Here is a 27,444-nt window from a genome sequence, read left to right on the forward strand (position 1 = left end):
TAAGTGGCAGGACCTCCAGGTCACATAGACAATTAACAGTGGGGTTGCAACTCCACCCTTGGGCTCCTGACATCAGACCTTAAACCTCTTGCTCCAGTCTTACTAAAGGTTTATCAATTTTATTTTCCAAAAACTTGTCTGTTAGTTTCCTTCATCTTTCCTAGTTTTTATGATCTCTAACTCACTTATGCCTTCTCTGATCTTTTGTTATTCCTCCTTCTGCAAATTTTGGACAAATTTGTTCTTTTTCTAGTTGTTTTTTGTTTAAAGTGAGTTTGGTACTTAAGATCCTTCTGTTTCATTTATTGCTCTAAACTTGCCTCTAAAAATTGCTTTTGCAGCATCCCTTACATCTGGTATGTTATGATTTCACTTTCATTTGTTTCAAGACTTTTTTCATTTCACCCATTGGTTGTTCAGCAGTGCATTGTTTAATTTTTACATGTTTGAAGATTATCTAGCTTTCCTCTTTTATTGTTACTAGTTTCATATCATTGTTGTAGAAGACAGTTGGTATGATTTCAGGCTTCTTAAATTTGTTAAGATTTTTTTTGGTATCCTTTCATATATCAGTCTATCCTGGAGAATGTTCCATGTTTAATTGAGAAGAATGCATATTCTTCTGTTGGAATGGCTTATAATTATCTTTTAGGTCCACTTGGTTTAATGTATGGTTTGGGTCCATCAACTTTTTTTTATTTTTCCCTGTATCAACTATTCATTCATTATTGAAAGTGGGGTACTGAAGTCTGCTACTATAATTGTGTTCTTGTTTATTTATCCCATAAGATCTGTTATTATTTGCTTAATATATTCAGGTGTTCCAAAGTTGTGTGGGTATATGTTTATGAATGTTGTATCTTCTTGATAAATAAACCCGTTATCATTGTATATGTCTGTCATTATGTTATTATATATGTATATCACTTTATATGTCTATTTTGTCTGATACAAACATAGGTATCCCCACTGTCTTTTGGTTTTCATGAAATATCTTTTTATATCAGTTCATTTCAGACTATGTGTGCCTTTAAAGTTGGTGTGAGGCTCAGAGGGTACTAGCTTTGAGACTATGAAGGTTTGGAGCATGTTGGCTGGCTATTATGACTACAACACCTTTACCAGAATGGCGTGGTGGTCCTCCACTCACTAGCTGTCAATCTGTACTTTGCTGCAGGCTTCAGTGTTCATGAGCTCTAGCAGGCACCTGCCGTGGGGTGAGCTGTGGCAGAATGGTGCTGGAGGGCCACTTCTAGACCATTAATATGAGCCCCTTCTTCTTTACCATCCTTTACTTTGGACACAAGGTTCAGGAGCACAGTATCATCTAAGCCTGCAAGCACTTCACTGGGCAAGACTGTACTGTCACTTTTGGCTCTAACTCTAGCCCATTTTTTACATCCTCCTCAAGACTCAGTTTCTCCCAATACCATGCTGGGGCTCCTCCTGCATCCTCTCCTCAGGTCATTCTGCCCCCCATCTGGCTGGCAGATGCACAGACTACAGCTTCTGAGGTTCTGTGCTTGAGGCCCAGGCCAACAGAATCATGAGGCAGGACCCCTGGCCCACACTGATGCCACCCACCAAGACAGTCCAGCTGGACCGAATACCTTGGGGATTCTGAGCCACATCCATGTCCCATGACTGGCTTCTTCCTGGTATTGACCCAGAAACATTGCCTCTGTCCCTCTTTGCAGACTTTGGCAGAGCACAGGCATGGCATATTCAGGGGCAGCCTGGCTCAGGTTTATTGACTTGTCTGTTTACCCTATTCATCAATCAATAAATGTGATTAACACCTATAAAAATAAAGGCAGCATGTAGTTGGATCTCTTCTTTAACCATCCAGCTACTCTGTGCCTTTTGAATGGTGAGTTAAACCCATTTACATTTTGAGTTTTTATTGATATGTCAGACTTACTAATGCCATCTTATTGCTTTCTATTTCCATTATTTCATTTTCCATCTGTTTCTGCATACCTTAGTATATTGATTTTCCATGCTATTATGCCTAGAAAACTCTATTAAACAAATTTTTCCTTTGGATATGAATGAGAAATAAAGACTCATAGGCAAACAAAATTTGAGGTGTTCATCAGCACTAGAACTGCCTTGGAAGAAATGCTCAGAGGAGGTCTTCAAGCTGAAATGAAAAGGTGATCAGTGTCATGAAAACATAGGAAAATATACAACTAAGTGGTAATGGTAAAAATACTGTCTAACTTAGAAACGTCTAAATCTGCATAATAATAAAAGAGCATAATAATAAAAATCAATTTTGCCTTTATCTATTATGTATATTATAAATTACAATAAGTTTTGCATAAAACATCTCATAGATAAAACAGCCTATTTTAAGCTGACAGCAACTTTATGTCAATCACATAAAAATGTTTCACCCTTTTACTCTGCCCTTTTATATTTTTTTATGTCATTATTCAGGTGTTTTTATGTTTTGTATTTGTTAACACATTATAGTACCTATGAAAGTTTTTGTAAAATTAATGAATGTATTATTATAATAATTGTAGATTTGCAGAAAAACTGAGCAAATGGTGAAAAGATTTATCAAACCCCTAAGACTTTCCCCTTTAACAATAATAATTCTAATATGCTTTTCCTTTGACCTTTATACTATAGTTAATTAACACACCACCTACTACAGATTTAGAGTTTTCTAACTTTGACAACATTTTTACCATTACAACTTAGTTGTATATTTTCCTATGTTTTCATGACACTGATCACCTTTTCATTTCAGCTTGAAGACCTCCTCTGAGCATTTCTTCCAAGGCAGTTCTAATGCTGATGAACACCACAAATTTTGTTTGCCTATGAGTCTTTATTTCTCATTCATATCCAAAGGAAAAATTCATTTAATAGAGTATTCTAGGCAGACAATTTTTATTCTCTCGAAATTTTAAATATGTTGAGGAGCAGCAAAAAGATGTGAGAGTAGAACAGCAAGATAAAAATCCCCTCCCAAGTTCACATAAAGAAAGCAACTAGAGGATTAAAGATGGTGGCATGAGAGGAGAGACAGAGGCTTCCTCCTAAAACTGGATACAATTAGAAAATATAGTTGGCGCAACTAATCCTGTGAGAGTAACAGGAAAGAGGATGGCGCCAGACTGCATACACCTGGAGAAAAGAGCAGACCTCACCAAATGGGGTAACATACCAAAGCTGTGGCTCGGCAGGACCCGAGCCATTCCCCCACCCCAGCACCGGCAGGAGGAAGAGAAAAGGAGCAGGGAGGGAGTGGAAGGCTTGGGACTGCTGAATACCTAGCTCCAGAAATCTGCGCTGGGAGTACAAACCTACATTTCATGGTGCTTTCATCATACTCTTCTGATTGGAAAGCTGGGACAGGAGGAGTTCCTGGGGAGACTGGGATTCCCGCCACTTGTGGACAGCAGGGATCCATATCTGGCTGCTCTGGGACAAAAGCTTATACCTGTGTGCTTGGCCCACTGGCTCAGGCAGTGGAGACAGGCACAGCAGCTGGGAAGCAGGGAACAATCCTTTCCTCCCCCCAGGAACCAATAACGCTCCCCTGCAACCCACAACATTGCTTCAGGGGCTGAGCAGCTCCAGAATAGAGCTTCTGGACACTAGAGGGTGCCATATACAAATATGAAATGCCAAAGAAACCTGGTCCAGAGTAAAATTATTAATACAACTCCTGAGAAAGATTTAAATGATATGGACCTCCTGACTCTTCCTGAAAGGGAGTTCAAAATAAAAATCATCAACATGCTAATGGAGGTACAGAAAGATATCCAAGAACTCAGGAATGAATTCAGGTCGGAGATCCAATCGTTGAAGAGCACGATGGAGGGTACTAAAAGCAGGTTGGATATGGTGGAGGAGAAAATAAACGAAATAGAAACTAGAGAAGAGGAATACAAAGAAGCTGAGACACAGAGAGAAAAAAGGATCTCTAAGAATGAAAGAATATTGAGAGAACTGTGTGACCAATCCAAAAGGAACAATATTCGTATTATAGGGATACCATAAAAAGAAGAGAGAGAAATGGAGAGAAAGTGTCTTTGAGGAGGTAGTTGCTGAAAACTTCCCCAATCTGGGGAAGGAGATAGTCTCTCAGGCCACAGAGATCCACAGATCCCCCAACACAAGGGACCCAAGGAAGACAACACCAAGACAAATAGTAATTAAAACAGAAAAGATCAAGGATAAGGACAGACTGTTAAAAGCAGCCAGAGACAGAAATAAGATCACATACAAAGGAAAGCCCATCAGGCTAACATCAGACTTCTCAGCAGAAACCTTACAGGCCAGAAGGGAGTGGCATGATGTATTTAATGCCATGAAGCAGAAGGGCCAGGAACCAAGATTACTTTATCTGGAAAGATTATCATTTAAATTTGAAGGAGGGATTAAACAATTTCCAGATAAGCAAAAGCTGAGAGAATTTACCTCCCACAAACCATCTCTACAGTCTATTTTGGAGGGACTGCTATAGATGGAAGTGTTTCTAAGGTTGAATAGCTATCACCACAGGTAATAAAACCACAGTAAAGAAAGTAGAACAGGTAATTACTAAGCAAATGCAAAATTAAATTAACTATCCCCAAAGTCAATCAAGGGATAGACAAAAAGTACAGAATATGATACCTAATATATAAAGAAAGCAACTACAGTACATAAAACTAACCCTGAAAACGATCTGCAAACTGCAAAACAGACCATCTATACCTGGCGAAGAAGAGAAGACAACATTGAGAAGTACAAAGGGGAAGAGCCATTATTGATCAGAAACCAAGCCCTTTCTCCATCTCATCCTCAGAGTGAGGAGAGAAATGGAGGGGAGGGGACAAACACTCAGGAATCTGGCACACCTGGTCTTGGAGATCTGCTCTTGGAATATGATTCCACATTGCATTGAGCTTAGCTGATTAACAGGGTTGGACACCAAGGTGAGTTGGAGCACTATGGGGGGCTGAGACTCCTGGTTATTTATTGGTCCCACTGAGACCCCACACAGAGGCAGCAGACTGAAAGATTAACCAGCAGTGGGATGTGTACTAGAGGGGTGGGGGTCAGAGGGACCTCACTATGGAGGACACAGGGCACACAGACATCTTCCCATCCCTCTTTCAACCCAAGTGGTCAGGCACTTGCAGGAGCAGTTTCAAAACCCTCCATCTACCTCACTGGTGGTTGAACTCCATGGTAGTAATTCCCCGTGCACCTGTCCTGCTCAGCATGCTTGCTTAGAAGTAGTCCAATTTTACTGACTAGCATGTGGAGGGTGGATTACAATTTCCCAGCTTTCCTGATGTTCCCTTACCCAACTGATCAAGCACTTGTGGAATCCAGTGATGAAACTCTTCATCTCCTTCACTAATGGTTGTGTTATTGTAGTATACACCTGTATAGAAACCCTACTCATCACACTCATGCTATCACTGGTCCACTACTGTGGACCATCAGGAAGAGGATGATCCCATCCACAATGAATCCCAGCATGACAAACAAAGAGCATGCAAATGGGAGCTGTGGGGATCAGACATTGCCATGAGACAAAAAGAAAGGTGGGCCCCACCCATGGCCCCACTAAAAGCAATTGCAGTTCAGCCACAAAAGAGAACCACATAATGATGAGCAAAGACTCTTCAGCTTCTGGGCACTACAGAAATTTCTTCCTCATAAAGCCATTACTTTGAAGACCAGGAGGCATAGCTTATCTATCTAATATAAAGGAAGAAACAGAGAAACTAAGACAAAATGAGGAGGCAGAGAAATAGGTTCCAAATAAAAGTACAAGATAAAACACCAGAAACGGGGCTAAATATAATGGAAATTACCAATATTCTTAATAAAGAATTCAAAGTAATAGCCAAAAAGATACTCATTTAAATGGTGAAATCAACTCAGGAGCACAAAAATAATTTCAACAGGGAGATAGAGAATATGAAAAGAACCATTCAGGGTTGAACAATAAAAATATTGAAAAAATACAACAGAGAGAATGAAGAGAAGACTGTTAGAAGCAGAGGAAAATGTGAGTTTGATTGAACATGGAGAACTGCAGAGCAAACAAGCTGACAAAAAAGACAAAAAAGAATTTCCAAAAATGAGAAGATGCAAAGAGAGCTGTGTAACAACTCCAAATGAGACAACAGTCACTTAATATGGATCCCAGAAGGCAGAGAAACAAAGGAGTACAAAGTCTATTAGAAGAATTAATAGCTGAAGATGTCAATGACCTGGGGAAGGAAATAGACACCCAGGTCCTGGAAGACAAAATGAAGAGTCCCAGGAAGACAACAACACAACACATAGGATTTAAAATAGAAAACAGGATGGGAGCCAAGATGGCGGCGTGAGTATAGCAGCGGAAATCTCCTCCCTAAACCACATATATCTATGAAAATATAACAAAGACAACTCTTCCTAGAATAAAGACCAGAGGACACAGGACAATATCCAGACCACATTCACACCTGAGAGAACCCAGCACCTCGCGAAAGGGGTAAGATACAAGCCCCGGCCCGGCGGGAGCCGAGCACCCCTCCCCCCAGCTCCTGGCGGGAGAAGAATAGGCAGAGCGGGAGGGAGACGGAGCCCAGGACTGCCGAACACCCAGCCCCAGCCATCCGGGCCAGAGTGCAGACACAGTGCGTGCGCAGGAGGCCCTGAATCCTAGGGAAACAGGGCAGCAAGAACAGTGAGTGGGCACTGGAAGCCGGACGCAGGAGGACAGCAGAAAAGCCAGCGACCATTTTTTATTTATTTTATTTTATTTTATTTTATTATTTTATTTTATTTTATTTTATTTTATTTTATTTTATTTTATTTTATTTTATTTTATTTTATTATTTTATTTTATTTTATTTTATTTTATTTTATTTTATTTTTTGCTGTTTTGTTTTGGGGAGCGCTTTTTGGAAGTCTTAAAGGGATAGGGACCCCAATACTAGGGAAACAGGGCAGCAAGACCGGTGAGCAGATGCCTGAGTCTGGCGCCGGAAAATAAAGAAAAACGAGCGGCAACTTTTTTTTTTTTTTTTGAATTTAAAAATTTCTTTTTTTTTTTTATTTTTTTTTGTGGTTGTTTTGTTTTGGCGGGTGCTTGTGGAAGTCTTAAAGGGGCAGGGCGGGACACTTAATCCAGAAATAGGGAATCTGGGGATCTCTGGGCACCCTAACCCCTCGGCTGAGGGAGCAGGGAGGCCCCTTATGGAGATAAATAGCCTCCCAGCCGCTCCCTCTCCAATGCGACTCCACCACTTTGGAGCACCAGCCCGAACCAGGCCACGCCCACAGCAACAAAGGAGATAAATTCCATAGCAGCCGGGCAGGAAGCAGAAGCCCTGTCTGCGCGCAGCTGCTCAGCACAAGCTACTAGAGGTCGCTGTTCTCCCAGGAGAGGAGGGCCACAAACCAACAAGAAGGGAAGTTCTTCCAGCCGTCACTCATCCCAGCTCTGCAAACTATTCCTATCACCATGAAAAGGCAAAACTACAGGCAGACAAAGATCACAGAGACAACACCAGAGAAGGAGACAGACCTAACCAGTCTTCCTGAAAAAGAATTCAAAATAAGAATCATAAACATGCTGATAGAGATGCAGAGAAATACGCAAGAGATATGGGATGAAGTCCAGAGGGAGATCACAGATGCCAGAAAGATTACAGAAATGAAACAAACTCTGGAAGGGTTATAAGCAGAATGGATAGGATGCAAGAGGCCATTGACGGAATTGAAACCAGAGAACAGGAGAGCATAGAAGATGACATAGAGATAAAAGGATCTCCAGGAATGAAACAATATTAAGGGAACTGTGTGACCAATCCAAAAGGAACAATATCCGTATTATAGGGGTACCAGAAGAAGAACAGAGAGGAAAAGGGATGGAAAGTATCTTGGAAGAAATAATTGCTGAAAACTTCCCCAAACTGGGGGAGGAAATAATCGAACAGACCACGGAAATACACGGAACCCCCAACAGAAAGGATCCAAGGAGGACAACACCAAGACACATAATAATTAAAATGGCAAAGATCGAGGACAAGGAAAGAGTTTTAAAGGCAGCTAGAGAGAAAAAGTTCACCTATAAAGGAAAACCCATCAGGCTAACATCAGACATCTCGACAGAAACCCTACAGGCCAGAAGAGAATGGAATGATATATTTAATACAATGAAATAGAAGGGCCTTGAACCAAGGATACTGAATCCAGCACGACTATCATTCAAATATGATGGTGGGATTAAACAATTCGCAGACAAACAAAAGCTGAGGGAATTTGCTTCCCAGAAACCACCTCTGCAGAATATCTTACAGGGACTGCTCTAGATGGGAGCACTCCTAGAAAGAGCACAGCACAAAACACCCAACATATGAAGAATCGAGGAGGAGGAATAAGAAGGGAGAGAAGAAAAGAATCTCCAGACAGTGTATATAACAGCTCAATAAGCGAGCTAAGTTAGGCAGTAAGATACTAAAGAGGCTAACCTTGAACCGTTGGGAACCACGAATTTAAAGCCTGCAATGGCAATAAGTACATATCTTTCAATAGTCACCCTAAATGTTAATGGGCTGAATGCACCAATCAAAAGAAACAGAGTAATAGAATGGATAAAAAAGCAAGACCCATCTATATGCTCCTTACAAGAAACTCACCTCAAACCCAAAGAAATGTACAGACTAAAAGTCAAGGGATGGAAAAACATATTGCAGGCAAACAACAGCGAGAAGAAAGCAGGGGTTGCAGTACTAATATCAGACAAAATAGACTTCAAAACAAAGAAAGTAACAAGAGATAAAGAAGGACACTATATAATATAAAGGGCTCAGTCCAACAAGAGGATGTAACCATTCTAAATATATATGCACACAATACAGGAGCACCAGCATATGTGAAACCAATACTAACAGAACTAAAGGGGGAAATAGACTGCAATGCATTCATTCTAGGAGACTACAACACACCACTCACCCCCAAAGGATAGATCCACTGGGCAGAAAATAAGTAAGGACAAGGAAGCACTGAACAACACAGTAGAGCAGATGGACCTAATAGACAGTTATAGAACTCTACATCCAAAAGCAACAGGATATACATTCTTCTCAAGTGCACATGGAACATTCTCCAGAATAGACCAAATCCTAGGCCACAATAAGAGCCTCAGAAAATTCCAAAAGATTGAAATCCTACCAACCAACTTTTAAGACCACAAAGGCATTAAACTAGAAATAAACTGTACAAAGAAAGCAAAGAGGATCACAAAAACATGGAGGCTTAACAACACACTCCTAAATAACCAATGGATCAATGACCAAATCAAAATGGAGATCCAGCAATATATGCAAACAAATGACAAGAAGAACACTAAGAGCCAACTTCTGTGGGACACAGCAAAAGCAGTCTTAAGAGGAAAGTATATAGCAATCTAAGCATATTTAAAAAAGGAAGAACAATCCCAAATGAATGGTCTAGTGTCACAATTATCGAAATTGGAAAAAGAAGAACAAATGAGGCCTAAGGTCAGCAGATGGTGGGACATAATAAAGATCAGAGAAGAAATAAATAAAAATTGAGAAGAATAAAGCAATAGCAAAAATCAATGAAACCAAGAGCTGGTTCTTTGAAAAAATAAACAAAATAGACAAGCCTCTAGCCAGACTTATTAACAGGAAAAGAGAGTCAACACAAATCAACAGTATCAGACGCGAGAAAGGAAAAATCACGAAGGACCCCAAAGAAATACAAAGAATTATTAGAGAGTAGTACAAATACCTATATGCCAACAAGCTGGGAAACTTATGAGAAATGGAAAACTTCCTAGAAAAATACAGCCTTCCAAGACTGATCCAGAAAGAAACAGAAAATCTAAACAGACCAATTACCAGCAACGAAATTGAAGTGGTAATCAAAAAACTACCAAAGAACAAAACCCACGGGCCAGATGGATTTACCTCAGAATTTTGTCAGACATACAGGGAAGACATAATACCCATTCTCCTTAAAGTTTTCCAAAAAATAGAGGAGGATGGGATACTCCCAAACTCATTCTATGAAGCTAAAATGACCCTAATACCAAAACCAGGCAAAGACACCACCAAAAAAGAAAACTACACACCAATATCCCTGATGAACGTAGATGCAAAAATACTCAACAAAATATTGGCAAACCGAATTCAAAAATAAATAAAAGGGATCGTACACCATGACCAAGTGGGATTCATCCCAGGGATGCAACGATGGTACAACATTCGAAAGTCCATCAATATCATCCACCACATCAACAAAAAGAAAGACAAAAATCACATGATCATCTCCATAGATGCTGAAAAAGCATTTGACAAAGTTCAACATCCATTCATGATAAAAACTCTCAGCAAAATGGGAATAGAGGGCAAGTACCTCAACACAATAAAGGCCGTATATGATAAGCCCACAGCCAACAACATACTGAACAGAGAGAAGCTGAAAGCTTTTCCTCTGAGATCGGGAACAAGACAGGGATGCCCACTCTCCGCACTGTTATTAACATAGTACTGGAGGTCCTAGCCACGGCAATCAGACAAAACAAAAAAATACAAGGAATCCAGATTGGTAAAGAAGAAGTTGAACTGTCACTATTTGCAGATGACATGATACTATACATAAAAAACCCTAAAGACTCCACCCCAAAACTACTAGAACTGATATCAGAATACAGCAAAGATGCAGGATACAAAATCAACACACAGAAATCTGTGGCTTTCCTATACAATAACAATGAACCAACAGAAAGAGAAATCAGGAAAACAACTCCATTCACAATTGAATCAAAAAAAAAAAAATACCTAGGAATAAACCTAACCAAAGGAGGGAAACACTTATAGTCTGAAAACTACGGGTCACTCTTAAGAGAAATTAAAGGGGGCACTAACAAATGGAAACTCATCCCATGCTCATGGCTAGGAAGAATTAATATCGTCAAAATGGCCATCCTGCACAAAGACATATACAGATTTGATGCAATCTCTATGAAACTACCAGCAACATTCTTCAATGAACTGGAACTAATAATTCAAAAATTCATATGGAAACACCAAAGACCCCGAATAGCCAAAGCAATCCTGAGAAAGAAGAATAAAGTAGGGGGGATCTCACTCCCCAACTTCAAGCTCTACTCTAAAGCCATAGTAATCAAGACAATTTGGTACTGGCACAAGAAGAGAGCCACAGACCAATGGAACAGACTAGAGAATCCAGACATTAACCCAGACATATATGGTCAACTAATATTTGAAAAAGGAGCCATGGACATACAATGGCGAAATAACAGTCTCTTCAACAGATGGTGCTGGCAAAACTGGACAGCTACATGTAGGAGAATGAAACTGCACCATTGTCTATCCCCATATACAAAAGTAATCTCAAAATGGATCAAAGACCTGAATGTAAGTCATGAACCCAATAAACTCTTATTAAAAAAACATAGGCAAAAACCTCTTAGACATAAACATGAGTGACCGCTTCTTGAACATATCTCCCCAGGCAAGGAAAAAAACAGCAAAAATGAACAAGTGGGACTATATTAAGCTGAAAAGCTTCTGTACAGCAAAAGACAGCATCAATAGAACAAAAAGGAACCCTACAGTATGGGAGAATATATTTGAAAATGACACATCCGATAAAGGATTGACGTCCAGAATATATAAAGAGCTCACACGCCTCAACAAACAAGAAACAAATAACCTAATTAAAAAATGGGCAGAGGAACTGAACAGACAGTTCTCCAAAAAAGAAATACAGATGGCCAACAGACACTGAAAAGATGCTCCACATTGCTAATTATCAGAGAAATGCTAATTAAAACTACAATGAGTTATCACCTCACACCAGTAAGGATGGCTGCCATCCAAAAGACAAACAATAACAAATGTTGGCGAGGCTGTGGAGAAAGTGGAACCCTCCTACACTGATGGTGGGAATGTAAGTTAGTTCAACCATTGTGGAAAGCAGTATGGAGGTACATCAAAATGCTCAAAACAGACTTAGCATTTGACCCAGGAATTGCACTCCTAGGAATTTACCCTAAGAAAGCAGAAATCAAGTATGAGAAAGATCAGTGCACCCCTATATTTATCGCAGCACTATTTACAATAGCCAAGAATTGGAAGCAACCTAAATGTCCATCGATAGATGAATGGATAATGTAGATGTGGTACATATACATAATGGAATACTACTCAGCCATAGGAAAAGGGCAAATCCTACCATTTGCAGCAACATGGATGGAGCTGCAGGGTAGTATGCTCAGTGAAACAAGCCAAGCGGAGAAAGAGAAATACCAAATGATTTCACTCATCTGTGGAATATCAGAACAAAAGAAAAACTGAAGGAGCAAAACAGCAGCAGAATCACAGAACTCAAGAATGGACTAACAGGTACCAAAGGGAAAGGGACTGGGGAGGATGGGTGGGTAGGGAGGGATAAGGGGGCGGAGAAGTAGGGGGTTATTAAGATTAGCTTGCATGGGGGGTGGGAAAAAGGGGAGGGCTGTACAACACAGAGAAGGCAAGTAGTGATTCTACAACATTTTGCTAGGCTGATGGACAGTGACTGTAAAGGGGTTTATAGGGGGAACCTGGTATAGGGGAGAGCCTAGTAAACATAATATTCATCATGTAAGTGTAGATTAATGATACCAAAAAATAATAAATAAAAAGGCAGTTCCTGTGTGGAGACCTCCAATGAGTTCTATACATAGGTATAAAGGGCATATAAAAGTGTAGGCAAAGGGTCTGTTTGTGTTTATACAGAGGATCAAAGCCTAATTGGGCTACCCTGAAAATGAACTAAGATACGATATGAAAAAGAACTTCCAACATCAGCACTCTCTGGAAGACTCATGCCAGAAGATGATCATCAAAAATCCCCAACAAAGATCCACGCACTGCTACAGCTGTAGATGCACTCATCCCACCAGATTCTGGACTTGCCATTGGAATGAAGAAGGAGATATCTAAGCTGGCCTGTGCATACTGTAAAACAACAAATTTGACTGGATCTATACTGTTGGAAGTCAACCAAGAATTAGGAGAAGTGTTTGTGTTTATACAGAGGATCAAAGCCTAATTGGGCTACCCTGAAAATGAACTAAGATACGATATGAAAAAGAACTTCCAACATCAGCACTCTCTGGAAGACTCATGCCAGAAGATGATCATCAAAAATCCCCAACAAAGATCCACGCACTGCTACAGCTGTAGATGCACTCATCCCACCAGATTCTGGACTTGCCATTGGAATGAAGAAAGAGATATCTAAGCTGGCCTGTGCATACTGTAAAACAACAAATTTGACTGGATCTATACTGTTGGAAGTCAACCAAGAATTAGGAGAAGTGCAAATTGTAGCGCTCCAAAATCTTACAACTACAGACTGTTTACTGTTAAAAGAACATGTGGGATGTGAACAGTCCCCAGGAATGGGTTGTTTTAATTTGTCTGATTTCTCTCAGACTGTTCAAGTTCAGTTGGACAGTATCCACCATATCATAGATAAGTTTTCACAAATGCCTAAGGTGCCTAACTGGTTTTCTTGGTTTCACTGGAGATGGCTGGTAATTACAGGTATGCTTTGGTTATGTAACTATACTCCTATTATGTTAATGTGTGTGTGCAATTTAAGTAGTAGTTTAAAACCTATACATGCTGAAGTTTCTCTACAAGAAGATATGTCAAAGAAATAATCAAGCTTCCCAGGTTTTCTTCTGCCTGCTACTTCTATAGCTTTTATACTTCCTTCCTAATTACAACCCTTAAATAGAATTCGTGCCTCATATAAAATTTACTGAGTATCATAATTCTTCCAAGTGGTAAAGATGCCTCAAGACAAATGCTGGGCATAGAAGCTACAGGGCATAAATATGCAAAGAAGTAAAAAGCTAACCATTTCAAACAATAAGGCTTCTCTCTCACTTACCACCTTTACATTTCCCTGTATGGCCCCGGAAGATGACTGGTTAGCCAGAGGCAGGTAAGATCCTCAAGGGAGGAACAACCTAAGACAGGCACAGTCGCAGGGGGGCCATTAGGTGAGAAATTGGGGATCAACAGACTTGAGGCTTAGAACCTCACCCCCCTTGTTCTGAGAGAAATCTTCTGCATACGTGGATGTTTTATTGCCCTTGTCTATCTTGGATTAACACATAGTCTACAGGCACACACCTGATCATCTACTTTTGCTCTCTTACAACACTAAACTATGTTTTCTACCTTTATCTTGTATCTACCTACCACTTCAGCATTTTATTAAAAATAATAATGAGAGAAATGTGGTATCTACATATAAATCAAGTATAAAAATCAAATGAGTATTCATATTTGAACTGACTGTTTATAGTTCATAATTCATGAGCAAAACCGAAAGTTTCTGTGATGACTGCCCTTGTACTGTTCACCATGTAACTTATTCACTATGTAAGAATTTGTTCTCCATGTAAGAACTCGTTTGTTATGTTTCACAAGATTGGAGACTGATGAAAATTAGGCTTGGGGTGGATTAACGATTGTGCATTGAGCATTGACTCCCCTATACAGAATTTTATTGTTTTTAACAACCATTTGATCAATAAATATGAGAGATGCCCTCACACACACACAAAAAAAGTACACACTTCCAATGGTAAAATAAATAAGTAACCGGGATGTAATGTATATCATAAGGAATATAGTCAAAATATTGTAACAACTTGGTATGGTGATAGCTGGTACCTAGAATTATCATGTATATAAATGTTGAATCACTGTGTTGTACACCTGAAACTAATGTAATGTAATACTGTGTGTCAACTACCCTTCAATAAAAAATAATTATCTACAAAAAAGAAAAATATAAAACATTAAGAAAGAGTGAGGATTTTAAAAGGAGCAAGAGAGAAGAAGATACTTACATGTAAGGGAAACTCCATAAGCTACCACAAGATTTTCAGCAGAATCCTTACAGTCCAGAAGGGAGTGGCATGAAATATTTAATGTATTGGAAGAGAAAAACTTACATCCACGAATTCTCTACCCAGCAAGTTTATCATTCAGAATTGAAGGACAGATTAGAAATCGTCTAAAGCCAAAATATTTTTCATCAGTGAAAATAAACTACAGTTAATTTAGTAGACCAATTTCTTAAAAAACCAAGGAATAAGAATTTAAAAATTACATTTAGAATGTGTTCAAACCAGAGTGGCCATCAACTTAATATGGACTATTATATATTTAGGAAATTAGCTATGAACGTTATGGTAACCACAAACATAAGAAAACCAAGAATAACACTAAAGAAAACCATTAAATAACCAAAGAACTTTTTATTCTTATTCCTCCTTCAAACTTTATGTATGTCATAATCTACATCTTTTATATATTTTTGACTGACTTTGTGTATAGTTGATTTTATGCCTCGTGGACAGAGGGAGACTATCCAAGCTTTCTTAGACCTGTTTCAGTCCCAAAGAGGCACCTGCAGAAGACAGCTCAGAGAGGTCCTTCCACCCCATGGATGTCCAAGCCAAGTGTTGCACACCTTGCTACTGCTAGGGGGAGCCACTGCAACTTGCTGCAGCAGTGTCACTCTACCACAGCCCTACTTAATGCCTGGATACTGGCATGACCTTCCACAAATTGCCAAAGCTGCTTGCTAGTGCCCCCCAACGGCCCCTGCACACTCACACAGTGGATGACAAACCACCTTTGCAAACCTGCATGCCCTTCAAACACAATAATCACTGCCTCAGTGCATTCACACATCCTCCCAACTGTGTCGCTCACCACCACTGCTGAGAACCCACTTGCTGCATGATTGGGAAACTTGCCAACACCACAAGCCCATGCATCAGTCAACTGTGCAACTCGCCCTGTGTTTACCTCACCCACCCTGTTAAACCAGCAACCCTGCCATCACTGTAAGACAGGCAGAAGAAAGCCCTGCCCACAATGTTCCCAGCAGAATCCATAGCTATGATTACAAAGGGCCAGCTGAGGCAAACTTCTAGCCTCAGCAGAAAGATAAACCACTCCATGTGGAAAGACAGAATGGGGATCCTGCTCACTGTCCAACACCAACTAGGGCTCCACAGCAAAGGAGAACCAGGCATTGGACAGGAAAGTGTCCTGAGTTTCTGGGCACCACAGGACACTTTATTCATAAAACCATTACTCTATAGGTAAGGAAGCATAGACGATCCATATAATACAAAAGAAAAACACAGAAACACTTACAAAATGAGAAAGCAGAGGACTATGTTTGAAACAAAATGATAGGATAAGAAACAAGGAAGAGGGCTAAATGAAACAGAAATCACCAATCTTCTTGATGAATATTTCTGAGAAAATGTCATAAATATGTTCAATGATTTACAGAAAACTACTGAAAATCTCAGGGGATTCATCAAGAGATACAGGAGCTGAAAAAGATCCACTCAGAGCTGAAGAATACAGTAACTGAAATGAAATATACCGTGGACTGAATGAATAGTAGATTGCTGCAAAAAAGAGGAGACAATGAGATGGAAAGTAAAGAACAGGAACATGCAAAGCTGAGGAAAAGGGAGAGAAAAGGATCTCTAGGAATGAAAGAATGGTAAGAGACCTATGTGACCAAACCAGATGAAATAATATTCACATAATAGTGGTACCTGAAGAAAAGAGAGAGACAAAGGGAGAAAAATTCTCTTTGAGGAAATAATTGTTGAAAACTTCCCCAATCTGGGGAAGGAAGTAGACACTCAGGTCACAGAAAGAGAGCCCCTAACAAAAGAAAGACAACACCAAGACATATACTAATTAAAATAACAAAGATTAAGGATAAGAAGAGTTTGAAAGCAGCAAGAAGGAGAAAAAACATTACATATAAGGGAAACTCCATTAGGCTATCAACCAACTTCTCAGCAGAGACTTTACAGGCCAGAAGTGAGTGGCATGAAATATTTAATGTACTGAAACAGAATGACATTCAGCCAAGAATCCTCTACCCAGCAAGATTACCATTCAAATTTGAAACAGGGATTAAACAATTTCCAGACAAATTAATGACTCTATAACATCTTACTACATTGATAGAAGTGACTGCAATGGATGGGGCGAGGACTTGATAATATGGGTAAATGTTGAACCACTCTGCTGTGTGTTGAAGTCATAATAAGACTGCATACCAATGATACTTTTAAAAAAAGAAACAAGAACCACTTCTATGCTTCCTACAGTAGAGTCATTTCAGTCCCAACGACACACAAAGACTAAATGTGACGAGATAGAAGAACATATTTCATGCTAACAATAGGAACAAAAAAGCAAGAGTATCAGTTCTTATATCAGACAAAATATTTCAAAACAAAGAAAGTAGCAAGAAACAAAAAAGGAAGTTATGTAATGATAAAGGGGTCAGTCCAACAAGAGGACATAACCATTATAAATATCTATGCACCAAACATAGGAGCACCTACATATTTAAAACAAATATGAACAGAAATAAAGGAGGAAATAGATTACAACACATTCATTTTAGGAGACTTTAACACACCACTCACATCAAGAGACAGATCAAACAGAAAATAAATAAGGAAACAGAGGCATTGAACAATAAATTAGAACAAATGGACTTAGCAGATATCTATGGAACACTCCAACCAAAACCAAAAAACACATTTTTCTCAAGTATACACAGAACATTCTCCAGAATAGGTCACATACTAAGCCACAAGGAAAGTTTCAATAAATTAAAAAATACTGAATTGTATCAAGCAACTTCTCAGACCACAGTGGTATGAAACTAGAAATAAACTACACAAAGAAAAATTAAAAAGCCTACAAACATGTGGAGGCTAAACATGAGTGTAAATAATCAATGGAGCAATGAAGAAATTAAAACAGAAATCAAGCCATATATGGAGACAAATGAAAGCAAAAACAACAGTCAAATATTTGTGGGATGCCACTAAGAGGAAAATACAAAACAATACAGGCCTACCTCAAGAAACAACAACAACCTAAATAAACAGTCTAAACTCACAATTAAAGAAACTAGAAAAAGAACAAATGAAACACAAAGTAGGAGGTACATAACAAAAGTCAGCGCAGAAATAAATTATATGGAGAAGATTAAAACAATAGGAAAAAATCAATGAAACCAAGAGCATGTTCCTTGAGAAAATAAACAAAATAAGTAACCCCCTAGCCAGATGTATCAAGGAAAAAAGAGAAAGGAAACAAAACAACAAAATCAGAAACAAAGAAGGAATAGTCACAATGGACACTTGAGAAATACAAAGAAATATTAGAGAATGCTATGAAAAATTATATCCCAATAAACTGAAGAACCTAGGAGAAATGGAGAAATTTCTCAAAAAATACAATATTCAAAGACTGACCCAGGAAAACACAGAAAATCTGAACAGATTAATCATAAGCAATGAAACTGAATTGGTAAAAAATAAAAACTCAACAAAAAAATGAAGCACCAGAAAGCTACACAGCTGAATTCTACCAAATATTTAAAGATGAAGTAATATTCATCCTTCTTAAAATATTCCAAAAAGTAAAAGAGGAAGGAATACTTCCAAACACATTATAATAGGGCAGCATCACTCTAATACCAAAACCAAAGACACTACAAAAAAAGAATATTGTAGATGAATATCCCTAATAAACATAGATGTAAAAATCCTCAGAAAATATTAGCAAACCGAATTAAAAAATACATCAAATGAATCATCCATCACAATCAAGTTGGATTTATTCCAGGGATGCAAGTAGGGTATAATATTTGTAAATAAAACAATATAATATACTAACAGAAAGGATAAAAACCACATGAACATCTCAATAGATTCTGAAAAAGCATGTGACAAAATACAACATCAATTCATTATAAAAACTGTCAAAAAATGGGCATCAAAGGCAAATACCACAACATAAAAAAGGCCATATATTACAAACTCTCAGCTAATATCATAGTTAATGGTGAAAAGGTGTGAGCATTTTGTCTAAGATCAGGAACAAGACAAGTATGTCACTTTCACTATTTTTATTCAACATAGTACTGGAGGTCCCAGACATAGAAATCAGACAGCACAAAGAAATAAAAGGCACCCAAACTGGTAAGGAAGAAGTTAAACTGTTACTATTTGCAGATGCATGATATTATACACAGAAAACCCCAAAGAATCTACCAAAACACTATTAGAACTAATAACTGGATTCAGTAAAGTTGCAGGATACAAAATTAATACCACAAATCTGTTGCATTCCTATATACTAACAATAAACTAGAAGAAAGAGATATTACGAAAACAATTTCATTTACAATTGCATCAAAAAGAATAAAATACCTAGGAATAAACCTAACCGAGGAGGTCAAAGATCTATATTTGGAAAACTATAAAACACTCATGAGAGAAATCAAAGAAGACATAAATAAGTGGAAATATATACTGTGCTCTTAGACAGGAAGAATCAATATTGTCAAAATGACCATCTGCCCAAAGCAATTTATAGATTCAATGTTACCCAAAACAAAATTTCAAAAGCATTTTTCAGCGAACTAGAACAGAGTTCTAAAATTCATATGGAACCACAAAAGAATCTGAATTGCCAAAGCAATCCTGAGAAAGAAGAACAAAACTGGGGGCATTATGTTTCCTGACTTCAAGTTCTACTACAAAGCCACAGTAATCAAAAAAGTATCATACTGGCACAAGAACTGACCCATAGATCAATGGAACAGAATTGAGAGCCCATATATAAACCCATGCATATATAGTCACTTTATATGATAAAGGGCTCATGAGTATACAATGGGAAAAAGCCAGTCTCTTCAAAAACTACTTTTGGGAAAACTGGACAGCCACATGCAAGTGAATGAAACTGAATTACTGCCTAACTGAATAAACAAAAGTAGATTCAAAATGGATCAAAGACCTGAATGTAAACCATGAAACCATAACTCTTAGAAGAGGGGGATTCAAGATGGCGGCATGAGAAGTGAGACAGAGAACTCCTTCCAAAACCACAAATAGTACAAAAATATAGTTAATTAATACAACTAACCCTAAAACAGCAACAGGAAATAAGGCTGCACCAGACTGCATACAGACCTCATGAACAAAGCAGGTATCACAAAACAGGGTAATGTACCAAAGCCTTGATCCAGTGGAACCCGAGCCCCTCACCCACACCAGCTCACCAGCAGGAGGAAGAGAAATGGAGCAGGGAGGGGGTGGAAGCCTGGGACTGCTGAACACCCAGCCCTGGAGGTCTGCTCTGGGAGCAGAAACCTACACTGTGTGGTGCTCTGGAGGTTGGGGAGCTGGGGCAGGTAGAGTGCTTGAGAGACTGAGAATCCAGCCATTTGTGGAGGAGGGGATCTACATCTGGCTGCTCTGGGACAAGGGAAAGACAGGTGGTCTGACAGGCTTCCTAGCAGCAACAGGGTTGCTGAAGGGGCGGGGTCTGTACAGAGCTTGATGCATGGGAAAAGGGAGAGCTGTACAAGGTTGTCTGAGTGTGCTCTGCCCAGCAGGTTGGGAATTTTGAGGAGCTTCAGGCACTCCATCCCCTGGCTGCCTACTTAGCTCTGAGGACCCCCACTGTGACATGCAGCCTGCTGTGTCTTCCTCCTGGCCTGACAGCTCCAGCTTGAAAACTGGCAGTCACTGCACTGGCATCAGGCCAGCCAGAGGGAGGCCTCGCCTACAACAGCTAGAGACACCGAGCACAGAGGCTTACACCTGTGTGCTCCGTCCACTGGCTTTGATACTGGAGACAGGCACCGTAGACGGGAATCAGGAAATAGATCTTTCCTCCCCCCAGGCACCAGCTCCACTCCCCTATGACCCCCAACCTCATTCTAGGGGCTGAGCAGCTCCAGAGACTGGAGCTTCTGGGCACTATTGGGCACCACACAGAAATACGAAATGTCAGAAGAACCTGGTTTAGACCAAAATCTCACAAACCCCAGATAAAGGGCCAAATGAAACTGAACTCACCCATCTCCTTGAAAGAGAGTTCAAAATAAAAATCATAAGCATGCTTATGGAGGTACAGAAAAATATTGAAGAACTCAGGAACGAATTTAAGTCAGAGATTCAATCATTCAGAAACTCCATAGCTGAAATGAAACATACAATGGAGGGATTTAAAAGCAGACTAGATGTAGTAGAAGAGATGGTCAATGGAATAGAAATTAGAGAAGAGGAATACAAAGAAGCTGAGGCACAGAGAAAAAAGGAATATCTAACTGTGTGAATGATCCAAAAGAAACAATAGTCGCATTATAGGCATACCAGAAGAAGAAGAGAGAGAAAAAGGGACAGAAAGTGTCATTAAGGAGGTAATTGCTGAAAACTTCCCCAATCTGGGGAAGGAGATAGTTTATCAAGCCATGGAGGTGCACAGATCTCCCAACACCAGGGACCCAAGGAAGACAACATCGAGACATGTAATAATTAAAATGGCAAAGATCAAGGATAAAGACAGACTTTTAAAAGCAGCTAGAGAGAGAAAAAAGATCACATACAAAGGAAAACCCATCAGGCTATCATCAGACTTCTCAACAGAAACCTTACAGGCCAGAAGGGAGTGGCATGATGTATTTAATGCAATGAAGCAGAAGGGCCTTGAACCAAGCAAGGTTATCATTTAAATTTGAAGGAGGGATTAAAAAATTTTCAGATAAGCAAAAGCTGAGAGAATTTACCTCCCACAAACCACATCTACAGTGCATTTTCGAGGGACACCTATAGATGGAAGTATTCCTAAGGCTAAATAGATGTCACCCAAGGGATAGACAAAGAGTACAGAATATGATTCATAACACACAAAGAATGGAGGAGGAAGAAAAAGAAAAAGGAGGGGAAAAAAGAACCTTTAGGTTGTGTTTGTAATAGCACACGAAGTGAGTTAAATTAGACTATTAGATAGTAAGGGAATTACCCTTGAACCTTTGGTAACCACAAATCTAAAGCTTGCAATGGCAATACGTAGATAACTATCGATAATCACCCTAAATGTAAATGATCTAAAGGCACCAATCAAAAAGAGTCACTGAATGGATAAAAAAGCAAAACCCATCTACATGCTGCCCATAAGAGACTCACTTTAAACCCAAAGACATACACAGACTGAAAGTAAAGGAATGGAAAAGGATGTTTCATGCAACTAATAGGGAGAAAAAAGCAGGAGTTGCAGTACTTGTATCAGACAAAATGGACTTCAAAACAAAGAAAGTAAGAGATAAAGAAGGACATCACATAATGATAAAGGGGTCAGTCCAACAAGAGGATATAACCATTATAAATATATATGCACCCAACACTGGAACACCTCCATATGTGAAACAAATACTAACAGAATTAAAGGGGGAAATAGAATGCAATGCATTTATTTTAGGAGACATCAACACAGCACTCACTCCAAAGGACACATCAACCAGACATAAGATAAGGACACAGAGGCACTGAACAACATACTAGAACAGATGGACCTAACTGACATCTACAGAACACTCCATCCAAAAGCAAGAGGATACACATTCTTCTCAAGTCCACATGGAACATTGTCAAGAATAAATCATATACTAGGCCACAAAAAGAACCTCAGTAAATTCAAAAAGACTGAAATTGTAGCAAGAAGCTAATCAGATCACAAAGGTATGAAACTAGAAATAAATTACACAAAGAAAATGAAAAAGCCCACAAACATATGGAGGGTTAATAACATGCTCCTAAGTAATCAATGACAAAATAAAAACAGAGATCAAGCAATATATGAATACAAATGACAATAATTCAACACCACAATATCTGTGGGATGCAGCGAAAGCCATGCTAAGAGGGAAGTATATTGCAATACACACCTACATCAGGAAAGAAGAAGAATCCCAAATGAACAGTCTAAACTCACAATTAATGAAACTAGAAAAGGAAGAACAAATGAGGCCCCAAATCAGTAGAAGGAGGAACATAATCAAGATTAAAGCAGAAATAAATAAAATCGAGAAAAATAAAACAATAGAAAGAATCAATGAAAGTAAGAGCAAGGGAAGCAAAAGCAAAAATGAACAAGTGGGACTACATCAAACTAAAAAGCTTCTGAACAGCAAAGGACACCATCAGTAGAACAAAAAGACATCCTACAGTATGGGAAAATATATTCATAAATGACATATCTGATAATGGGCTGACATCCAAATTATATAAAGAGCTCATGCACCTCAACAAAAAAGAACAAGTAAGTCAATTAAAAAATGGGCAGAGGATCTGAACAGACACTTCTCCAAAGAAATTCAGATGGCCAACAGGCACATGAAAAGATGCTCCACATCCCTAATCATCAGAAAAATGCAAATTAAAACCACAATGAGGTATCACCTCACACCATTTAGGGTGGCCACCATCCAAAAGACAAACAACAACAAATGTTGCCGAGTATGTGGAGAAAGGGGATCCCTCCCACACTGCTGGTAGAAATATAAAATAGTTCAACCATTGTGGAAAGCAGTATGGAGGTTCTTCAAAATACTAAAAATAGAAATACCATTCAACCCAGCAATTCTACTTCTAGGTATTTACCCAAGGAAAGCAAATACCTGATTTGAAAAGATATATGTACCCATATGATCATTACTGCATTACTTACAATAGCCAAGCAACTTGTGTTGAATGGAGAAAGAAGAGATGCTACATATACACAATGGAATATTATTCAGCCATAAAAAAGAAATCCTGCCATTTGCAACCACATTCATGGATTTTGAGGGTATTATACAGTGAAATAAGCCAGATGGAGAGGGACAAATTCCATATGATTTCACTTATTTGTTGAATATAAATACAGAGCAAACAAAAATGAACAAACCAGCAGTAGATTCATAAGCACTGAGTTGTGACTGGTAATTACTATGGGGGAGGGGGTGGGGTGGATGGATGGGAAATATGAGGGAGATAAAGGTGCACAAAGATTCTCAATCATAATTTAGGTTTGTCATGGGGTAGCCGTACAGCATGGAGAATATAGGTAATGATTCTGTAACATCTTTCTATGTTGACAAATAGCCGTACTAGTGAGGGTGAGGGTTTAATATGGGCAACTGTTGAACCATAGTGTTGTATACTCAAAACTAATGTAAGATTGTACTTCTGTACTTTAATAGACAAAATCAAAGAACTAAATAAATGGAGAGATGTTCCATGTTTATGGACGGGTAGACTAAATACTATCAAAATGTTAGTTCTTCCCAAATTGGTTTATAGATTCAGTGCAATCACAATCAAAATCCTGGAAATGTATCTTGTGGATATTGAGAAATGGATTCCAAAGTTTATATGGAAAAGCAAAATACTCAGAATAGCCAACATGAAGTTGAAGAAGAAAATTAGAAGACTAATACTACCTGTCTTCTAAAGTGATAGTATTCAACAGTATGGTATTGTCAATAGAATAGACAAATTAATCAATTCCAACAGAATAGAAAGCCCAGAAATAGACCACATAATTATAGTGAAATGATCTTTGACAAATGACAAATGATAATGCAATGAAGCAAGAAAATCTGAACAAATGGTGCCAGAAAAATTGGACATCCACATGTACAGAAATGATTCTAGACACAGGCTTTACACTCTTCACAAAGGTTAACTCAGAACAGCACAGACCTAAGTGTAAAATGCAGGACTGTAATACTCTTATATTATATAGGATAAAACCTAGGTGACCTTGTTTCTGATGCTGACTTTTTATGTATATGACCAAAGGCATGATGTATAAAATAACTGATAACCTGGACATATTAAAATTAAAAACTTCTGCTCTACAAAAGACAAAGCTAAGAGAATGAGAAGACAAGCCACAGCCTAGGGAGAAATATTTGTAAAGGACAGATTGGATAAAGAACAATTATTTAAAACATATAAAGAATTCTTAGAACTCGGTAGTAAAACATCCTGATTAAAAATGAGTCAAATACCTTAAGAAACACATCACCTAAGATGATATACACATTGCAATGAAGCATATGAAAAAATGACCATATGATATGTTATCAGGAAAATACAAATTCAAGCAACAATGAGATACCACTACACACCTATTAGAATGACCAAAATCCAGAACACTGATAATAGCTAATGTTGGCTAGCATATGGAACAACAGGAATTCTCATTCATTGCTGGTTACAGTGCAAAATGGTACAGCCACTTTGGTAGAAAGCTGGGGATTTCTTACAAAACTAAGTGAACTCTTAACCATGAGTCAGTCCAACAGTCATGTCCCAAAGTATTGAAAAACATGTCTACACAAAAATATGCACATGGATGTTTATAGCAAGTTTATTCATAACTACCAAAACTTTGAATAAATCAAAATGTCTTTCAGTAGATGAATACATTTATAAACCGTGGTATAATCATACAATGGAATATTATGCAGCACTAAAAACATAAGCTATCATCATGAAACTTAAATGCATATTGCTAAGTGAAAAAAGCCAGTCTACATAGTTCACATGCTGTGTAACTCCAACTACATGATATTCAGGGTAAAGCAAAACTATGAAGATCAGTGGTTGCCAAGAGCTGGGGAAGTGGAGAGGAGGGATGAACAGGCAGAGCACAGAGGATTTTTAGCACAGTTAAAATACAAGCCACAGCCTAGGGAGAAATATTTGTAAAGGACACATGTACAATATATAATGATGCAATATTATATGTACAATATTATAATGATGCACACATGTAATTATACATTTGTCCCCATCCATAGAATGTAAAACACCAAGGATGAATCCTAATTTAAGCAATAGATGTTGGGTAAATATAATGGGTCAATGTAGGTTCATCAATAGCAGCAAATATGCCAATCAGGTGGGTGGTGTTGATAATGGGAGAGTTTATACATGTGTGGGGGCAGGGAACACATGGGAACTCTGTACTTTACACTTAGTTTTTCTGTGAACCTAAAACTGCTCTAAAAATATATTCTATATTCTATAAATTAAAAATATATTAAAGAAGAAGGGAATCCTATCACATACTATGGCATAAATGAACCTTGAGGACATTATGCTAAATGGACTATGACAACCACAGAAAGACAAATATCATGTAGTTCTACTTATATGCAGTGTCTAGAGTAGTCAAACTCATAGAAACAGAAAATGGTAGAGTGTCTGTCACTGGCTGGGGGGAGAGGGAAATGAAGAGTTGTTTAATGTGTATACAATTTTAATTTTGCAAGCTTAAGACTTCTGGAGATTGGTGGTGCAATATAAAAATACTTAGCACTACTGAACTGTGTAGTTAGAAATGCTTAAGACAGTTAATTTTAGGTTGTGCATATTTTACCACAATTAAAATAGGAAGGAAATTCTGATACATTGCTACAACATGGATGAAGCTTGAAGATGTTATGCTAAGTGAAATAAACTATACACAAAAAGAAAATTATTGTATGATTCCACTGATATAAGGTATTCAGAGTAGTTAAATTCATAGAAACAGAAAGTAGATTGGTGGTGTTCAGGAGCTGGGAGGAGGGAGGAATAAGGACTTATTGTTTACTGGGTACTAACTTTCAATTTTGGATGATTTTCTGGAGATGAAAGGGGGTGATGGTTGCACATTAAGCATATGTGAATGTGCAATTAAAATGGTTAACATGGTAAATCAAATGTATATTTTACTGCAAAAAAAAGCTTTGCTTATAAAGTCTAAATTCTGTAATAAAATTCGCATACCTCTTTATGATCTCAGCCTGTCTTTCCTGGCTAATCTCTCACCACTCCATCGACTATTTTAGCTAAATTGTCTTTTAGCCAAATAGACAATGTTTTCTTGCCTTTGGGCTTTCACACTCTCATTCTGATTGATACCCTCTTTCCCCTTCTCCTTTTGTAATTACTAATTGTCACTCATCAGTTTATAGTGGACATGTTACTTTTTAATCTTCCCTATGTCCTTTCCTTTTGGGAATTGTCCTTCCCTGATTCAGTATCGAACTATGGTGAAACTGTCAAGGACCTCACCTTCCTTTCTTTAGTAGTGGACATATAATCTTATATTGGTCAATCAGAGCACCCACTCTGCTGGATATATTCATTCATAAATTGGTTTATGACCCAAGAGAGTCGCATAATACTTTTTGAGCTATTGATATGGGGAGCTGGAAAAGAGACTGTGTGTTTTTCTGAGTGATCTTAATGTAATGTAAGCCTGAGAATGCTGGCTGCCATCCTTCTCAATATGAAGAGAGCCTGGTTGAAAATGAAGCAAAGGAATGACATGAGAGATGTAGAGTGATTTCTGAAGAAAACCAGTTCTGCCCTCTCTGTTAGATTGTAAGCTATATTGACTGCTACCTTACTAGCCATTATATTCCCAGTACTTGGTAGAGTACTTGGTAGAGCACTTGGCACATCATCCATATTTAATC

General features: G+C 38.5%; 1 protein-coding gene across 1 annotated transcript in view; it reads right to left on the bottom strand.

Moving 5' to 3' along the window:
* The window catches only part of LOC118922721 (negative regulator of P-body association), a 107,972-nt gene that overhangs the window by 20,662 nt on the left and 59,866 nt on the right, over positions 1-27,444 (bottom strand). The window lies entirely within an intron of this gene.

This window comes from Manis pentadactyla, chromosome X (genome assembly GCF_030020395.1).
Source record: "Manis pentadactyla isolate mManPen7 chromosome X, mManPen7.hap1, whole genome shotgun sequence".
In the NCBI taxonomy this organism is placed as follows: Eukaryota; Metazoa; Chordata; class Mammalia; order Pholidota; family Manidae; genus Manis; species Manis pentadactyla.